This window comes from Pongo pygmaeus, chromosome Y (assembly GCF_028885625.2).
Source record: "Pongo pygmaeus isolate AG05252 chromosome Y, NHGRI_mPonPyg2-v2.0_pri, whole genome shotgun sequence".
In the NCBI taxonomy this organism is placed as follows: domain Eukaryota; kingdom Metazoa; phylum Chordata; class Mammalia; order Primates; family Hominidae; genus Pongo; species Pongo pygmaeus.
The window spans coordinates 48,938,693-48,958,512 of record NC_072397.2 but is presented as its reverse complement, the minus strand read 5'-3'; the positions used below and the strand labels follow the sequence as shown (position 1 = coordinate 48,958,512).

The following is a 19,820-nucleotide window of genomic DNA, read 5'->3' as shown; positions in this document are numbered from 1 at the left end:
CAGCCTCCCAAAGTGCTGGGATTACAGGCGTAAGCCATTGCACCCGGCAATTTTTAAATGTATATAATTAAAAATTAATAAAAAACAGGTATTTGCAAGTTTCCATTTTGGTACATGTTTATTTATCTTTATGTCAGGTTGCTATGTCAATACACTTAGGAGATCATAGTTTCTAAATTGAAATACATATTAATATGTCTGAAATTTTTTCTTTCTTCTTTTTGAGATGGAGTCTTGCTCTGTCACCCAGGCTGGAGTGCAGTGGTGCAATCTCAGCTCACTGCAACCTCCGCTTCCCAGATTCAAGTGATTCTCCTGCCTCAGCCTCCAGAGTAGCTGGGATTACAGGCACCCGCCACCACACCCAGCTAACTTTTATATTTTTTTTTCTATTTTCAGTAAAGACAGGGTTTCACCATGTTGGCCATGCTGGTCTCCAACTCCTGACCTCAGATGATCCACCCGCCTCAGCCTCCCACAGTGCTGGGATTACAGGTGTGAGCCACTGTGCCTGGCCTGGAATTTTTTTCTAAAGTTTACATTTCTGAGTTAAGAATGCTTAAAATATTATAAAAACAGAAGCACAATTCATTACATGTTTCACTAATCACCTTTATTAAAAACAATGCAATTATATTACAATAAGACAAAAAATGTTTAAGCAAATGAAAACAAAACCATGACATACCCAAACTCAGGAGGAGGCAACAAAGGCAGTGCTAAAGGGAAGCTTACAGTTGCAGATGCTTAAATTAAAAAGAAGAAAGATCGCAAACCCATGCTAAAGGGAAGCTTACAGCTGCAGATGCTTAAATTAAAAAGAAGAAAGATCTCAAACCCATGCTAAAGGGAAGCTTATAGCTGTAGGTGCTTAAATTAAAAAGAAGAAAGGTCTGAAATCAATACCCTAACATTACACCTGAAGTGAAAAAAACTAATGACAAATCAAGGAAAAGGAAGAAAATAACAGATTAGAGCAGAGATTAGCAGAATAAGACCAGAAAAAAAAAGGAAAAAAAAACCCACAATGAGTTTGTTTTTTTTAAAGATCAATAAAAATTTTAAAACTCACAGCTGTATTAAGAAAAAAAGAGAAATCTCAAATACTAAAATCATAAATAAAAGAGGTGACAGTACAACAGATGCCACAGAAATGAAAAAGATTACAAGAGACTAATGTGAGCAACCATATGCCACAAAACTGGGCAACCTAGAATAAATTTATAAATTCCTAGAAACACAAACCACTATACTGCATCACAGAGAAATAAAAAATCCAAAGAGACCTGTAACTAGTAAGAAGATTCAAGCAGTAATCAAAAACCCCCCAAAAAAGAAAATTCCAGGTCCAGATAACTTCACTGGAGAATTTTACCAAACATTTCAAGAAAAATTAATGCCAATCCTCTGCAAAATATTCCAAAAATGTTCAAAAACCAGGAGGGGACATTCCAATCCATTCTATCAGGTCAACATTTATCTGGATCCAGAGCCAGATGAACACCTTTCATAATAAAAACACTCAAAGAATTAGTAATAGATGGAAACTCCGCAGTAAATAAAGATCGTACATGAAAAGCTCACAGCTAACATCATACTCAATGGTGAAAAACTAAAAACTTTTCCTCTAGGATCAGGAACAAGATAGCAACATCTCCTCCTGCCACTTCTATTCACCACAGTACTGGAATTTCTACCCAGAATAATTAGGCAAGAGAAAGAAATAAAAAGCATGCAAATTGGAAAGGAAGAAGTACAAAATTTTGTTCACAGACAACAGGATGTAATGTGTAAAAATCCTGAAATTCCACAAAATATTGGTAGAATAATGAAATTCAACAAAGTTTCAGCATACAGTAACACACACAAGTCAGTTGCATTTCTATAAACTAACAATGAACAATCTGCAAATAAAATTTTAAAAAGAGAGTCCAGGTATGGTGGTTCACGCTTGTAATCCCAGCACTTTGGGAGGCCAAGGTGGGTGGACCACCTGAGGTCAGGAGTTCGTGACCAGCTGGGCCGACCCTATGTCTAATATAAATAGTAAAACTCTGTCTCTATTAAAAATACAAAAATTAGTTGGGCGTAGGGGCAGACACCTGTAGTCCCAGCTACTTGGGAGGCTGAGGCAGGAGAATTGCTTGAACTTGTAAGGTGGAGGTTGCAGTCAGCTGAGATTGTGCCACTGCACTCCAGCCTAGGAAACAGAGTAAGACGCCATCTCAAAAAAAAAGAAAGAAAGGAAAGAAAGAGAAAGAGAAAGAAAAGAAAAAAAAAAAGAAAGGAAAAGAAAACAAAGAAAAGAAATTTTTAAAAAGAATGACATTTGGCCAGGCGCAGTGGCTCATGCCTGCAATCCCAGCACTTTGGGAGGCCAAGGTGGGCAGATCACCTGAGGTCACAAGTTCAAGACTAGCCGGGTCAACATGGAGAAACCCTGTCTCTACTAAAGATAGCAAAAAAATTAGCTGGGTGCGGTGGCACACACCTGTGATCCCAGCTACTTGAGAGGCTGAGGTTGGAGAATCGCTTGAATAAGGAAGGTGGAGGTTGCAGTGAGCTGAGACAGTGCCACTGCACTCCAGCCTGGGAGACAGAGCAAGACTCCATCTCAAAAAAAAAAAAAAAAGAAAAGAATTACATTTACAACAGCATTTTAAAAATTAGAAATAAGCTTAACCAAGAGGGCAAAAGATTTGAACACGGAAAACTACAAAACACTGTTGAAAGAAATTAAACACAAATAAATGAAAAGAAAAGCTGGGTTTGCAGATTAGATGATTTCATCTCGGAATGATGTCAACACTACTCGAAGTGACCTAGATTCAACACAATCCTTATAAAGATTCCAATGACATTTCTGATAAACAGAAAAACCCATCCTAAAATTCATATGGAATCTCCAGGGCCCATGAATAGGCAAATCAATCTTGAAACAGAACAAAATTAAAGGTCTCAAAACAATTACAAAACTGCAATAAGCCAAAAAAAAAAAAAATGTGGTCATGGCATAAAGACACACTTGACACACTTATGGACCAACACAACAGAGACCTCAGAAACCAACCCGGCATATATGGTCCGATGATCTTCCACAAGGATGCCAAGACCACTCGATGAAGGAGAGTTTCTAAAATAAATGGTGTTGGGAAAATTGTATATCCACATGCAAAACAATGAAGTTGGACTCTTACCTTACACCACGTTAAAATTAATTCAGAGTGAATTACAAACCTAAATGTAAAACTAGAATTATCAAACTCCTAGGGAAAACAAATTTGGAAAATGCTTTATGACAATGAATTTGTCAATAATTTTTAGGATATGACATTAAAAGCTCAGGCAGTAAAAGCAAAAATATATCAAACCTAAAAGCTTCTGTACCTCAAAGGTCACAACCAACAGGGTAAAAGGCAAACTATAGAATAAAAGAAAATACCAGTTGAGTGTCCCTTATTTGAAATGCTTGGGATGTGTTTCAGATTTTGTAATATTTGCATTATTCTTACTGGTTGAGCATCTCGAATTCAAACACCTGAGTCTGAGGTGCTCCAATAAGCATTTCCTTTGAGTGTCATGTTGGCTCTCGAAAAGTTTCAGACTTTGGAGCATTTGGGATTTCAGATTTTTGGATCAGAGACATTCAACCTATAGTTGCACATCATGTATCTCATAAGAAGTGAACATCCAGAATACGTAAAGAACTCCTACAGAGAGACTACCAGAAGCAGAGAGGAGCAAACACATTTTCACACTAGGGCACCTCCTATCTCTCCTGGATTCCAATTAGGGCAGAGTAAGTGCTAGTTCTCTGCCAACCCAGGATTAGGCCCTGCAGCTGCAGTGAAAATAATCACAGAAGAAAACTAAGAAATAAAAAATGGAGAAAGTGAGACATCAAACTAAAATTATTAGAAACCCCTAGGAAGAAGGAAAAAGAAACTAAGAAAACAGAAAAACAATCAAACCAGTTAATTAAACCTTGGAGTGACCAGAAGATCAGAGTTTCCTAAAGGAGTGGAAATTTATTGATTTGAAGAGGATTTATTGATTACTGATTTGAAGAGGAAGAAAAACCATGAATGGTCTAAAGCAATAGTGGGTGTCTGAAGAAGTCAGTAGGGTGAAAACAAGAGCCGGCCAGAATGTCCACAGATAGTGACAAGTTTGCAAAACCTTTACTAGACTACTCGTGAGGCTAACTAGAGGCCAAGGAGCCAACCCTGCCCCTGTCCTTACAGAGACACCCTACACAGGATTCCCAGATATAGATGGAAGGACAACGTCTTATCAGGTCCTCTCTGTGCAGATGTGGTTATCATTCCAAATAATGAGCTCCAGCCCAAAGCCTGTTCCATCCTCAATTGCTTTGAGTGGGCAATGTGAGCTCTCCACACACGAGCTACATGTAGGTTTCTTGGGTACCCAGATGGGAGCTGTGAAACACAAACCCTCCGTGGTCAGGTCCATATCTGTTTCCTGCCTTTTTCCCAGCAGTCCCCAGGCCTCAGCAGCAGTGGTCTACCTCTGTTGATTCTCATTCAGAACCTAAACTTAGAGACAATTAGAACCTGGACCCCAATTCTACCTGAAAGTAACAGAATAACATAATCTATACCCTGCAGCATGACTGTTTGCCCAACATAATGAGGATGAACTGTGAGATAATGAATGATCATGACCAAAAAACACCACTACAACCCAACAACAAAATAAAGTGATTAAAAAGTGGAGAAAGAACATTTATCCAAAGATGAAAGATGATATACAAATAGCCAACAGATACATGAGATATATGAGAAGATGTGTAACATCACTAATCATTAGAGAAATGCAAATAGAAACCACAATGGGACATCACTTCAAACCCAACAGAAAGTAACAAGTGCAGGTGAAACTGAAACCCTTGTACACTGTTGGTGGAAATATGAACTGGCTCCTCAAAAAAAAATAAAATAAAATGACCATATGATCCAGCCATCCAACTTCTACAGAGAGATGGAATAACTAGTAGCAGGACCTCAAACAGATATGTGCACACCTATGCTCACAGCAGCATTACACAGCCACAAGGTGGAAGAAACCAAAACGTCCATCCAGGAAATATATATATATATATACACACACACACAAAGAAACGTTATTTAGCCATAGAAAGGAAGAAAATCCTGACACATCTGACACATAACATGGAACCTACTTACAAAACAACAAATATTATATAACCCCAGGTATATAAGCCAAATTTTTAGAAACACAAAGTAGAATAGTGCTTGCCAGGAAGTGGAAGGAGGGGGAAATTAATAGTTGTTGAATGAGTATAGAATTTTCCAAGATAAAAAAAAAAACTAGAAATCTGTGATGCAACACTGTAAATATTCTTAACTCTACAAAACTGTATACTTACAACTGGTTATGACGGTAAATTTTAAGGTATGTGTTTGTCACCAAAATTCGAAATAATAAATTATTTATAAAAAATAATCTTTTTTGACACAGGATCCTTCTCTGTTGCCCTGGCAGGAGTGCAATGGCATGATCAGAGCTCACTGCAGCCTCAACCTCCCAGGCTCAAGCAACCCTCCCACCTCAGCCTCCCGAATAGTTGGGACTACAGGTGCACACCACGATGTCAGGCTAGTTTTTGGTTTGGTTTTTTTGCAGACAGGGTTTTGCCATGTTGCCCAGGCTGGTCTCAACCTCCTGGGCTCAAGCAATCCACCTCCCCTTGTGGCCTCCCACAGAGCTGAGATTATGAGCATGAGCCACCATGCCCAGCCTATAAAAAATTATTTCAAAAAGCCAAAAGATTAATCAAACTGGAATATTTAGAAATATTTAATTAACCCAAAAGAAGTTAGGAAAGAATATATAGAAGATCAAAAGACAGATGAAGGCCAGGCATGGTGTCTCATGCCTGTAATCCCAACACTTTGGGAGGCCAAGGTGGGTAGATTGCTTGAGCTCAGGAGTTCAAGACCAGCCTGTGCAACATGGCAAAACCCCATCTCTACAAAATATATAAAAATTAGCCAGGTGTGGTGCCATGCACCTGTAGTCCCAGCTATTCAGGGGGCTGAAGTGAGGATTGGTTGGGCCTGGGAGGCAGAAGTTGCAGTGAGCCAAGATTGCACCATTGCACTACAGTGTGGGTGACAGAGCAAGACCCTGTCTTAAAAAAATAAAATAAACAAACAAATAGAAAATAAGTAGAAAAATGGCAGACCTAAATCCAACCTTACTAATGATTAGTTACAGTGTAACTGGACAAACACTCTACTTAAGACAGAAACTGCCAGACCTGAGAGGAAAGCAAGACCCAACAATATGGCATCCACAGAGACACAATTTAAACACAAAGACACAAACAAACTATGAGAAAAAATATGCTATGCAAACACTAATCATAAAAATATGCTATCCAGACACTAATCATAAAAAGCTTCAACAGAGATGTTAACACTAGATGAAAGAGGCTTCAGAACAAAATATATCACCAGAAATAAACAGGTACTTTCATAAAAATAAAAGAATCAGAGAGGATGATATTACAATTACAAATTGTGCATCAAAGTGCACACAAAGTACACACACACACAGAGCCTCACAGTACATGAATCAAAAACAACAGAAAAAAAGCAGGAAATTGACAATCCACAATTATAGCTAGTGAATTAATACTGCTCTCTCAGTAACTGACAGAACAACCAGATAAAAAATAGGAAAAATACGGATCTAAATGACAAAATCCTGACCCAAATGGTATTTTATGAAGCACACAGTTGAGCACTACCAAGACAGACTGTATGTCGATCTATTGAGGAAAAGTTAAAGCCTGAAAGTATACAAAGTGTGTTGTCTGAACACTTGAAATAAAATTAGAAACCAACAACAAATAGATATCCAGAAAAGGCTCAGATGTCTGAAAACCAAGTAATAAACTTTGAAATACCCTGTGAGTCAGAAAAAGTATTCACAAGGGGAACTGGAATGTATTTGGAACAAACTTGTTATAAAAATTACATTTCTGGTAGACTAAAGGTGACAACTTCTTTCCTGCTCCTCTCTCTGTCAGAACCAATTCCTCTTGAACCTTGCCCAGATTACTGACTTATTTGGCCAACAGAAGGTGACAAAGGTGGTATTTGGGGACTTCAGAAGCCGGGCTGAGAGAACGGAACACTTATCCGGGAGAAAGCCAGTCACCAGGCAGGAAATCTCACTCCCCTGAGACCCCTATGATGGAAACCACACGGCCAGTCCACGACTAGCTACACTCATTGACAGCCCCCACTGAGCCTCCTGCAACACCCACTCCCAACCACTAATGAGCCACCCTGCACACCACCCCACTGTGCTTTCACACAATCCAGCTCGGCTGCTGCCCTGCTGCAACTGTGTGTGAGATGAGCTGGCCACCAAGACTCTCTAAGCCAAAAAACAAGTAATAATGAATTGTTTTAAGCTGCCAAGTTTTGGAGATGGTTTCTTCAGAATAGATAACTGGAAAAGAATACGGCAGCTGGAAATCAGCTGCTGTGGTAATCAGAAGCTACAACATGTGCCACGACTGTGAGGCTGAGCTGTAACTGGGCTTCAAGGAGACCATTCATGCAAGCTGGAAGGGCATCAAGACTCTTGGTGAGGGCCTGAAGAACGGTGAAAAAATGTCATTGGAAACTGGAGAAAAGGCCTGGGAGTTACGTGCTGAGGGACTGTGGGAAAACTACGGCCACAACATGGAAACTGAAAGGGCACTACACCATCTCAGGGATCTGTCTAAAGAGACATCTAGGAAGAATGTGGAAAGTGCTACCAACCTCCCCTAACTGTCACTGAATAAATATGACAGGAGAGAGACATGAACTAAAGAAGGAGGTTCAGTTTTCAAACAGAATTTAGAGAACATATAAAGAAATAATTTCTTGTCTCAAAAGGCCAAAGTAAAAAAAAAAAAAAAAAAAGAAAAGGAAAAAAAAATCAAAAAGAAGCCATTGAATACCCTATTGACCATAAGAAAAAGGCAGAGAAAGTTGGTCAACGGCAACCCAGGCACTGAAAGAAAAAGAACATGGAGAATGACAAAAGCCCAGAGGGAGGAGTAAAAAGACACAAACGCCATTCTCGAGGACCAGGACCGGATGCCGTTCTCAGGGACCAGGACTGGGCACTCATTAGAGAACTGCAACAGGTGCCCCATGGGAATGACCAACTGTTAGACGGGGCCTACAGGGCAGCACCTACCTCCTGCCTCCCACCAACCCCATCTAAAGGGAAATGCCGACTGTTTTCACACCAGTCCCCTCACTGAGGCTGAGTGTGTTGCAGGACAGATGACAGGCCACCACAACCTGATTCAGTCCTCACTGTGGCTGAGTGTGTGTGGGAGGACAGATGACAGGCCACCACAACCTGATTCAGTCCTCACTGCAGCTGAGTGTGTTGCGGGACAGATGACAGGCCACCACAATCTGATTCAGTCCTCACTGCGGCTGAGTGTGTTGCGGGACAGATGACAGGCCACCACAACCTGATTCAGTTCTCACTGCGGCTGAGTGTGTGGGGGATAGATGACAGGCCACCACAACCTGATTCAGTCCTCACTGTGGCTGAGTGTGTGTGGGTTAGATGACAGGCCACCACAACCTGATTCAGTTCTCACTGCGGCTGAGTGTGTGGGGGACAGATGACAGGCCACCACAACCTGATTCAGTCCTCACTGCGGCTGAGTGTGTCAGGGGGCAGATGACAGGCCACCACAACCTGATTCAGTCCTCACTGTGGCTGAGTGTGTGGGAGGACAGATGACAGGCCACCACAACCTGATTCAGTCCTCACTGCGGCTGAGTGTGTTGGGGGACAGATGACAGGCCACCACAACCTGATTCAGTCCTCACTGTGGCTGAGTGTGTGTGGGTTAGATGACAGGCCACCACAACCTGATTCAGTCCTCACTGTGGCTGAGTGTGTTGGGGACAGATGTCAGGCCACCACAACCTGATTCAGTCCTCACTGTGGCTGAGTGTGTGTGGGGGGACAGATGACAGGCCACCACAACCTGATTCAGTCCTCACTGTGGCTGAGTGTGTGTGGGGGGACAGATGACAGGCCACCACAACCTGATTCAGTTCTCACTGCGGCTGAGTGTGTGGGGGACAGATGACAGGCCACCACAACCTGATTCAGTCCTCACTGCGGCTGAGTGTGTCAGGGGGCAGATGACAGGCCACCACAACCTGATTCAGTCCTCACTGCGGCTGAGTGTGTGTGGGTTAGATGACAGGCCACCACAACCTGATTCAGTCCTCACTGTGGCTGAGTGTGTGTGGGGGGACAGATGACAGGCCACCACAACCTGATTCAGTCCTCACTGTGGCTGAGTGTGTTGGGGACAGATGACAGGCCACCACAACCTGATTCAGTCCTCACTGTGGCTGAGTGTGTGTGGGGGGACAGATGACAGGCCACCACAACCTGATTCAGTCCTCACTGTGGCTGAGTGTGTGTGGGGGGACAGATGACAGGCCACCACAACCTGATTCAGTTCTCACTGCGGCTGAGTGTGTGTGGGACAGATGACAGGCCACCACAACCTGATTCAGTCCTCACTGCGGCTGAGTGTGTTGGGGGACAGATGACAGGCCACCACAACCTGATTCAGTCCTCACTGTGGCTGAGTGTGTTGGGGGACAGATGACAGGCCACCACAACCTGATTCAGTCCTCACTGTGGCTGAGTGTGTGTGGGGGGACAGATGACAGGCCACCACAACCTGATTCAGTTCTCACTGCGGCTGAGTGTGTGGGCGACAGATGACAGGCCACCACAACCTGATTCAGTCCTCACTGCGGCTGAGTGTGTCGGGGGGCAGATGACAGGCCACCACAATCACAGCCTGATTCAGGATTCAGTTGGGCTTCCAGCCAGTGCCATAAGGAAAACCATTCTGGGGCTTTTGAGAGGGGCAAAGCATAATTTGCATGTGGGAGAAATGTTAATAGTTTGTAGCCAGAGGACAAGCTGTGGTTTATTAGACTGCTACAGGTTCCTACTACGCTTCTCATCAAAAGGGGAATCTAATCACCTTCCCCCCTTGAATCGTGGCTGGTCTCAGTGATGAGTACGACTGGACAATGTGGTAGGAGAGATGCTCTGGGACTTCTGAGGGGTGATCATGAGAGGCCTTACAGCTTCTGCCTGGGCCTCTTGGGCACACACCCTGGGAGAAGTCAGACAAACCTGACTACCTGACACTGCCAGGCTGGGAGGAAGTCCGTGCTGGCCACAAAAAGAGGGCTGGGTGCCTGCTCCACATCCCCAGCCACTAGAGTCCTTCTGGATCACCTGAGGTCAGGAGTTCAGGGCCAGCCTGATCAACAAGGAAAAACCCTGGCTCTACTAAAAACACAGAATTAGCTGGGCATAGTGGTGCATGCCTGTAATCCCAGCTACTCAGGAGGCTGGGGCAGGAGAATCGCTTGAACCTGGGAGGCAGGGGGTTGCAGTGAACCGAGATCACACCATTGCACTCCAGCCTGGGCAACAAGAGGGAAAATCCATCTGAAAAATAATAATAATAATAATAGATTTGTCTATAAGGTTTTATGAAAAATTGGGTGACATTTGGCTTTCTTTAAAGAAGATTTTCAGGTAATATTAAAAAATAATGAAAAATTTGTTTGCCTTGTAAATAAACTACCAAAAAAAAAAAAAAAAAAGGAAAAACAAGAGGCAGATTGTTCAGGAAGGTAAGTCTTCCCTCTACCAATGATTAAAGATTTTTGCTGTTTAAAAATTTTTTAAGTCATGATTTTAGGTAAATGAATGACTTATGGTGACCTGGAATTCTATTTCATAACATCAAGTGTTTAAACCTTTAATATATTTAATAGGCTTCCCAAAATCAAATTTCAACTTCAAAATTGTCTTTTCTGACCTCTAACTTTGGGATGCTACAGAGGCCCCTGAAGCACCCAAAAGAGAGGTAAACAGGACTATTTAACATGTTAAGTCACATGGGAAGCACTGTCAAAATAAAAAATAACATTGAACCTTCTTCAGGTTATATTTAGTGTATGTCATCAATCCGTTCTCAAATTGTACAGGATTTCTAAAATTCTTGTGTGTTTTTTTTTCTGACACAGAGTCTTGCTCTGTCACCCAGGCTGGAGTACAGTGGCGCGATCTCGGCTCACTGCAAGCTCCAACTCCCAGGTTCACGCCATTCTCCTGCCTCAACCTCCCAAGTAGCTGGGACTGCAGGTGCCCACCACCACGCCTGGCTAATTTTTGTATTTTTAGTAGAGACGAGGTTTCACCATGTTAGCCAGGATGGTCTCGATCTCCTGACCTCATGATCCGTCCACCTCGGCCTCTCAAAGTGCTGGGATTACAGGCATGAGCCACTGCACCTGGCCAGGATTTCTAAAATTCTAATATGTCTATATGTATGCTATCTATCACAATTACCTGTTTTGTTTTGTTTTGAGACAGAGTTTCGCTCTTGTCGCCCAGGCTGGAGTGCAATGGAGTGATCTAGGCTCACTGAAGCCTCCCCCTCTTGGGTTCAAGCGATTCTCCTGCCTCAGCCTCCCAAGTAGCTGGGATTACAGACACCTGCCACCACACCTGGCTAATTTTTTTATTTTTAGTAGAGACAGGGTTTTACCAGGTTGGCCAGGCTGGTGTCAAACTCCTGACCTCAGGTCATCCACCTACCTTGGCCTCCCAAACAGCTGGGATTACAGGCATGAGCCACCACATCCACCCTAATTATGGTTATTAAGTTATTGTAGACCACAGAAATAACCAAATTTCCTTGTCAATTGTCTTTAACTATTTAAAGTCAATTCCACAGTTAATTGCTTAATGGTGATGCAGTTTCTAAAAACTTCACAAGCATGCAAAATTCTAGAATATGGTGTCTCTTAGAAGATTCATGAAAGAATGAAAAGGACCCTGAAAAACACTCGTGAACACAGGTTTCTAATAACTTTAATATCATGGGTAAAAATTCCCCATAAGTTCCCCGATCCCCAAGAATTGGACTGGTTAAGAACTCTCAAAAGTTAGGCTGGGTGCAGTGGCTCACGTCAGCAATCCCAGCACTTTGGGAGGCCAAGGCAGGTGGATCACTTGAGGTCAGGAGTTTGAGACCAGCCTGGCCAACGGTGAAACCCTCCCTCTACCAAAAATACAAAAATTAGCCGGGCGTGGTGGTGTGCGCCTATAATCCCAGCTACTCAGGAGGCTGAGGCAGGAGAATCACTTGAACCCAGGAGGCGGAGGTTGCAGTGAGCCAAGATCATGCCACTGCACTCCAACCTAGGTAGCAGAGTGAGACGGCCTCAAAAAAAAAAAAATAATAATTCCCAAAATTTAATAAAAAGACCAACTGGTTTATAAAACTGCTAACCCAAGTAAAACAAAAATTGAATACCAAGGAAATATTTTGCCAGATTTGCATGCCAAATCACCAATACTGAAATTGTTTAGATATATAATTTAAATAAACTCCATGGTCTAAGTCAAATTACCTATAACTCATCAGTTACCAGTGCCATGCACCTAATTTGGAGAAACAGCTGGTATTCAAGAGGACGTAAGTCTAATGTTAATTAAGCACGGACTTATGAAGAACCAGGATGGCCACCTTGTCCTTCTCAAGTCCTTAAAGCTTTTGTTATTAAAAGTTCTGCATTCCATAACTCATCATGGAAAAGATAAAATGATCCAAATTAAATATATTGGTGTGGTGATTTCTAAATTGCTAAAATAGTTTACAACCAATGTTTGGTTTGTGAAACCTATATTCCTAGGAAAACAATCAAAACTTCAGGTACATTTCGTTACCCAATGGGCCATTTAAACATTTTATAAAGGGATTTCATTCAGTTGTCATTTTCAGTGCATGTTTTCTGATTTTATAAAAGCTCTTCCATGCAAGAGGGTTGATGTTAAAACACTAGATTATTACTCTGAAGTGTATTTTCACCAGTTAAAGAAAGCCTTTTATGGTTCACTGAGGACAGTCAACCCCTTCACAATCTAGAATCTGATGACTGGATCTTCTGAGAACATCAAAGAAGGACTGCCCTTGCCATCCACATGACAGCAAAACTTTAAAACCTTAAACTTTGGGTTCATAGTCACACTACTCAGAAGGGTCCCTCCACACTCAGAACTGTATACCCATTAGAACCCTTAAGGTAAAGCTAACAAGGACAATTTCCCCCCAGAAGAAGATGGCATCCTTAATGTGAACAGTTTTTCCCAAGATCACAGATCAAGACTTCCCTACTATCATGAAACTCTTAAGTATCTGTGCAGCTGCTAACACTTATGGCATATGGAGAAAACATCAGGTATTATAAAGATTTGGTTGTACAGAATTAACAAAAAACCCACTTACTTAAGCAAGTAAATTCTTTACCTAACTTATTGTTTAATCTATTTGATTTTAGGTGGTTTGATTTATGGGGACCCTAAGTAAGGAGCATATGCCAAATTCTTAGTGTTATCCCAGTAGTCATAAGAGTCTCCCTGGTGCACTGTACTTCCTCAAATATTTTAAGAGTTTGCATGCAGCCATCTCTAAAATGTCAAATGGTATCTCTTCAACTGGAATGACAAGAGGTTAAAAAAAAAATGTGCAACCATAAGGACACCATAACCTATGAGTGACATGCTAAACCAGAAACCCAAAACAATGGGAGTAACGTGCTAAAACCGGAACCAAAAACAAAGGGAGTGACGTGCTAAAACCGGAAACCCAAAACAATGGGAGTGATGTGTTAAACCAGAAACCCAAAACAATGGGAGTGGCATGCTAAAACTGGAACCCAAAACAATGGGAGTGGCATGCTAAAACCGGAACCCAAAACAATGGGAGTGACATGCTAAACCAGAAACCCAAAACAACGGGAGTGACCTGCTAAACCCGGAACCCAAAACAATGGGAGTGACGTGCTAAAACCGGAACCCAAAACAATGGGAGTGACGTGCTAAACCAGAAACCCAAAACAATGGGAGTGACCTGCTAAAACCGGAACCCAAAACAATGGGAGTGACCTGCTAAAACCGGAACCCAAAACAATGGGAGTGACGTGCTAAATCTGGAATCCAAAACGATGGTAACTAAGAGTGGTGCTAAGGCCCTACATTTTGGTCACACTCTCAACTAAGTGAGAACTTGACTAAAAAGGAGGAATTTTTTTTTTTCTGAGACAGAGTCTCACTCCAGTGTGGAGTGCAGTGGCACGATCTCGGCTCACTGCAAGCTCTGCCTCCTGGGTTCAGGCCATTCTCCTGCCTCAGCCTCCCAAGTAGATGGGACTACAGGCGCCCACCACCATGCCCGGCTAATTTTTTGTATTTTTAGTAGAGATGAGGTTTCACCGTATTAGACAGGATGGTCTCAATCTCCTGACCTTGTGATCCGCCCACCCTGGCCTCCCAAAGTGCTGGGAATACAGGCGTGAGCCACTGTGCCCAGCCAAAAGGAGGAATTTTTTAAGCAAAATTATGGGAGACCATTGTTTTAAACTAAGCTCATGCAATAGGTCCCAACAGACCAAAGCAAACAAAAATGGAGTCACTCATGCTAAATGTAACATAATCAAAGTAAGACTTTAAGGAAACACATAAATCCTAGAACAAACCAGGTTTTGTTTTTCTCCTGTAAACAGGACGTTCCAGCATAAGAAGGTACCTTCTACTCAAGTCCTTGTTCCACCTTTTCAAAACTCACTGGTCTATTTCCCAGTGGGTTTCTAAACCAAATAAGTACATTTGCAATGGTAACAGTGACACCAGTGACTGAAGTTTTGGCCAATCTCTCAAAATTGAGAAAATAACCAAAGGGAAGGAATTGTTAAAGTGAACTAAGTATGGCCTGAGAAGGACTCCATAATTCTACATATGAGTCCTTGTGGATGAACTGCAACCTACCTTAATAGGTAGACAAGAATGAAAACCTAACCTGAGAGTATGTACCTGGAACAACAGCTGCGTCTTGGCCAATCCCAGTGGCCAAACTTCAACCACTCAGTCACTGCCAAGTGTTCAAACTGTGTTCAAACAAGGCAAACGCTGTGCTGTTTCTGTACCTCACTTCCGATTACGGTATGCCACTTCCCTTTTGTCTATAAATCTTCTTCCACCACATGACTGCGCTGGAGTCTCTGTGAATCTGCGGTGATTCTGGGGACTGTCCGATTCGTGAATCGTTTATTGCTCAATTAAACTCCTTTAAAGTTTTTCTTTTAACAGAACTAACACAGAAGAATTTCCGGATCATGAACAGATGTTTTGTAATACCCAACGTTGTATTAACATGAATAGACTCTTCCTTAGATACCTAACCTTGTTTTTAATATGAATAGACTCCCCCTTAGCAGAGAAAACCGGACAAACTCCATTTGGCTCCTTCATTTATAAGACATCAAGGGTTCCTTACCCACCCCCTTTCCTCAAGTACTTTAACTTGTGCAAGCTGACTTTCAACATATCAAAGAGTGCAATTAACTGATAAAGTGCTGAGGCAAGCGATGTCCACAGTTCCCAGCAATTTACTCAGAGATAGTATCATAAAGCCCCCATGTTTGTCCAGCAGATAACGCCCAGAGCCCCCTCACCTATGATTTTGTGGTGAATTTAAAGCCCCTGCACTCGGAACAGTTTGTTTTCCTTTAACCATCTGTCTTTTTAAAGTTTTTGTCTGTTTTTTCTTCTGTAAAGTTGCTGCAGCTAGAATTCCCCCTCCCCTCTCTAAACCAAAGTATAAAAGAAAATCTAGCCCCTTCTTCGGGGCTGAGAGAATTTCGTGCGTTAGCCATCTCTCAGTCGCCGGCTAATAAAGGACTCCTGAATTCGTCTCAAAGTGTGGCGTTTCTCTCTAACTCTCTCGGGTACGACCGTTTCAACTATGGTAGAAGACTCGAGTAAGGAAAATACAGTCCCCCTAAATTTGACTATTATTTAGGTTAATGGTGAGTTTCGAAGAAATAAGTTAGGACTACATAGAGTGGGCTAAATTGCAAATAAACACTGGTAATATTTCCCAGAAAATATAACTTTGAACAGGCTGCTGCACACCCTGCACATAGAGATAAACTAAGAAAAAGGTGTGGAGAGTTATTTAAGGACCTGTGGTTAACTCAGTCCTCAAGATGTTCCGGGTTTCATCCATGAATCAAGGAGGACCTCCCAAAAGCTGTTTGGGACCACACTCTTTGAGCAAGGAGCATACCTTACGATAGAAGCTGTGCTTTAGCGGCAGATGACCATTTCCACTGCACAACACGCCATGCTTTAGCGGAAGATGACCGCTTCCACTGCACAGCACGCCACGCTTTAGCGGAAGATGACCGTTTCCACTGCACAACACGCCGTGTTTTAGCGGAAGATGACCGTTTCCACTGCACAACACTACAAGTGTTTACTGCCAGGCCAGTGTGAAATATGTTCCAGCACATAATCTGTCACCAATGAAGGTGGTGGTTCAGACTTGGTGCACACAAGCTTTCCTGTCCCACAAGAACACAGCATGCTCTCTTCTCGGGTTCCATTCCAATCACGTAACAACCACGACTGCCTTTTTTGTCACAGCATCAGAAACGTCAGAGGAAAATTTGCACTCAACTTAAACAACTCTAAGCTCTTATAACCTGCCTATATCTACAGGTCAGCTTTATCTTATTTATGTATATTTCCTTCAACCTGAGTTTTACTTATTTCTACTTTTCCTTTTTAATTCACAGACACCCATAAACTCAGAAAATACAGTGTAAAACAAAGTGAAGAACAAATAAACAACTCACCAGAGATTTATTTGTTTCTTGTAGCTCTTGGAAACACCCAGAGGACACTGGAAACATAGCTGGGAGAGAAGGCAAATGACGTGGATTAAGGAGAGAACTGGTGTGGTGTGGTCCCAGATTCTTCTGCCCAACACTCTAGACACATTACCTGGAAAAGCCCTCCTCCCTCCTGAAAAAGAAAAACTTCCCCATGGGAGAAGAGTCCTTCACGCCTCATTAGGGGCAGCAAAGACTCAAGTTAAGATAAGATACATCTACAAGTACATTAATTGGTAGACATTAGATGCACAATTTATTTTTGAATAAAAATATGTATTACCTACTAATTTAACAACAATATTACCTAAAGATATAATCTAATAATTTAATACAAAGAAACATTATAAGTTCACTAAAATAAATGTTATAGAAATATACTGGGCTGTATTAACTATTTTCCTATTAATATGTGGACTCCACAAATAAGTTCATGAGTGCTCCCATGACAGTATATCTTGCTTTTCTATACCTGAACATCATGTAAAGTGCATCTTGCAACCCAGCAATTTTGGCCTACAATTACGTTTTTTTAAATGTACACAATATGTATTTCCTGCAGTACACCATTCTACTCACATTTCCCAATAACACCTTTCCCTGTATCCAAGCCCTCATATTATGGTCTGACAATAAATTGGGCTTTTCTATCTGACTTGTCCAGTGAATGGACAATGGAAAATGTCACGCAACTATCCATTGGTTCTTGCCTTTTTGGACACAGTCATATTGTGAGGAGGTTTGGAGCTACCCTGTTGGAGACACAGGGCCTAGCCAAGAGTCACCACAAACCGCCAGATTGTGAAGGAAACTATCTTAAACCAACCAGGCTCAGTCAAGGCACCAGGTGACCAAGGCCTCTTTTGTGATCCAGGCAACACAAATATATCAACTACCCAGCTGAATCCACCACACCAAAATGCAGATCCACAGAACTTCAAACAAATAAAATGGTGGTTGTTTCTTATAAGCCAGTAAGGTTTAATTAATTCCTTAAACAGCAAGTATTCACTGTTACACCTAAGTGAACAGAATTCAATATGTTTTTAACAAAATTATGTAGGAGGAAAAAGTCTTAAATTACAAATCAAATACAATAAATAGAACTTCACAATCTAACGCTAAGTTTGGTGATGGACTAGGTTTAATATATCTCAGACGCTGGAAACAACGAGCTAAGGTTGAAGGAATGGGACTGTGTTTGGAGAGTATTTTAATCTTCTCAAGTATGACAGGTCACTCCTGCACCCCAGACCACACTTTCAGGCCCCTTCAAATAAGGAATATTTCCTAGGTCCTTGCCTGTTCTTCTCAGCCGAATTCACCTCAACCTTCTGAAAGTTCGTCCAAACCTTCCACTATCATCTAGTCTTTGCAAATCTTGTACGTTCTAGGGAGCAGAATTAATATTTCCTGAGCGAGGAAAACTAGGATCTTCACCTGTGACCTTTTTTCCTCCTCTGAAGCACCAGTGAGAGGTTAGACCAGAGGGCTGTTCTTTCAAGTGCGGTTCTTATTCATAGGGAACCCTCCCCTTCAAACTTTATAACACACGGTTAAGACTGAAGTACCCTTAAGGCTGAAGACCATCATCCAGTACCCCACCTCCCTCGCTTCCAGTGAGTTCTTCCCTGGAAACTAGGTCTGGTACAAACTTCCGTAAACGCAACCCGGGAGGACTAGGCAGGTCACACAGTGAAGGACGGAACCAGAAACTTCACTTGCTAAAGAGACACAGGGAAACCCAACTAATACAAATGCCCAGTTTAGGACTCGAGGCGCACGCGTTTCGCACTACTCCTCTGGGAATGGGGAACGTCTCCCGAGAACTGTGTGTTAGCACCGGGACAGATGGGCAAACTGAGCGAAATGCGGCTTGATAACCGGGCCCCTCAGCGGCAGGACAGGAGCGCGGCCTGCAGACTCCGGGCCCAGGGCCACCGGCCTCGCCTACGTGCTCCTGCGCCTCTGGAACCCGCTTCACTGCCAGGACCCCACGCCTGTCCTCCCAGCCCCTGCCAGGGTCCGCGGCCCGCACCTGCACGTCAGGCCCTGCCCGCCCGCGATGCGCTCATGCGTCTGCTCCAACAACTGGGGAACACTGGTCCGGCTCCCCGGGATCCCCCGAGGCCCACAGGTTCCTCTTCGCCCTCGCACCGACTCGCATGGACATAGAACCAAGCCCCAGGCCTGCCCAGCTGCAGGACCGCCCCTGGGTTCCGCACTTCCGGAGGAAAATGGCGGAGTGGGCGGGCAGGCGCATGCGCAGAGAGAAAAGCAGGTTTCCAACGTCCTTGATGGTAACATCATTGGAAAGTGACACTACATTTCCCATGAGGCTCTGCGGCCCCCCGTTAGGAACCCACGCCGGACATTCTGTTTTGCCTAGCAGTGAGTCCAGTTACCCGGAGACCCGGACTTAATGGATCAGGACTGGTCCCTATCCAGGTGACACAGATGTGGCATTCTGGTTCTTTATTAAATCCTGGTTTCACAGCCTGGGACATTCTGAAAATAATGGAGAAATTTCAATAGAGGCCAATTGGTCTATGCTGTTAATGAGTAACTTTTTTTGTGGGGGGGACGGAGTCTCGCTCTGTCGCCCAGGCTGGAGTGCGATGGTGCGATCTCGGCTCACTGCAACCTCCGCCTCCCGGGTTCAAGCGATTCTCCTGCCTCAGCCTCCTGAGTAGCTGGGATTACAGGCGCGCGCCACCACACTTGCCTAATTTTTGTATTTTTAGTAGAGACGGGGTTTCACCATGTTGGCCAGGCTGGTCTCGAACGCCTGACCTCGTGATCCGCCCTCCTCGGCCTCCCAAAGTGCTGGGATTACAGGCGTGAGCCACCGTGCCCAGCCCTCATGTCTATTTTTTATAGATGCATTCGAAATCATGAAAAAAATCATGTCTCTATTTTACTTTAAATTTTTAAAAACACAACTAATGAATATGGTAATTC

General features: G+C 43.0%; 1 pseudogene; it reads right to left on the bottom strand.

Moving 5' to 3' along the window:
* The window catches only part of LOC129025663 (zinc finger protein 717-like), a 45,537-nt pseudogene extending 26,452 nt beyond the window's left edge, over positions 1-19,085 (bottom strand).
* Positions 19,086-19,820: the final 735 nt, after the last annotated feature.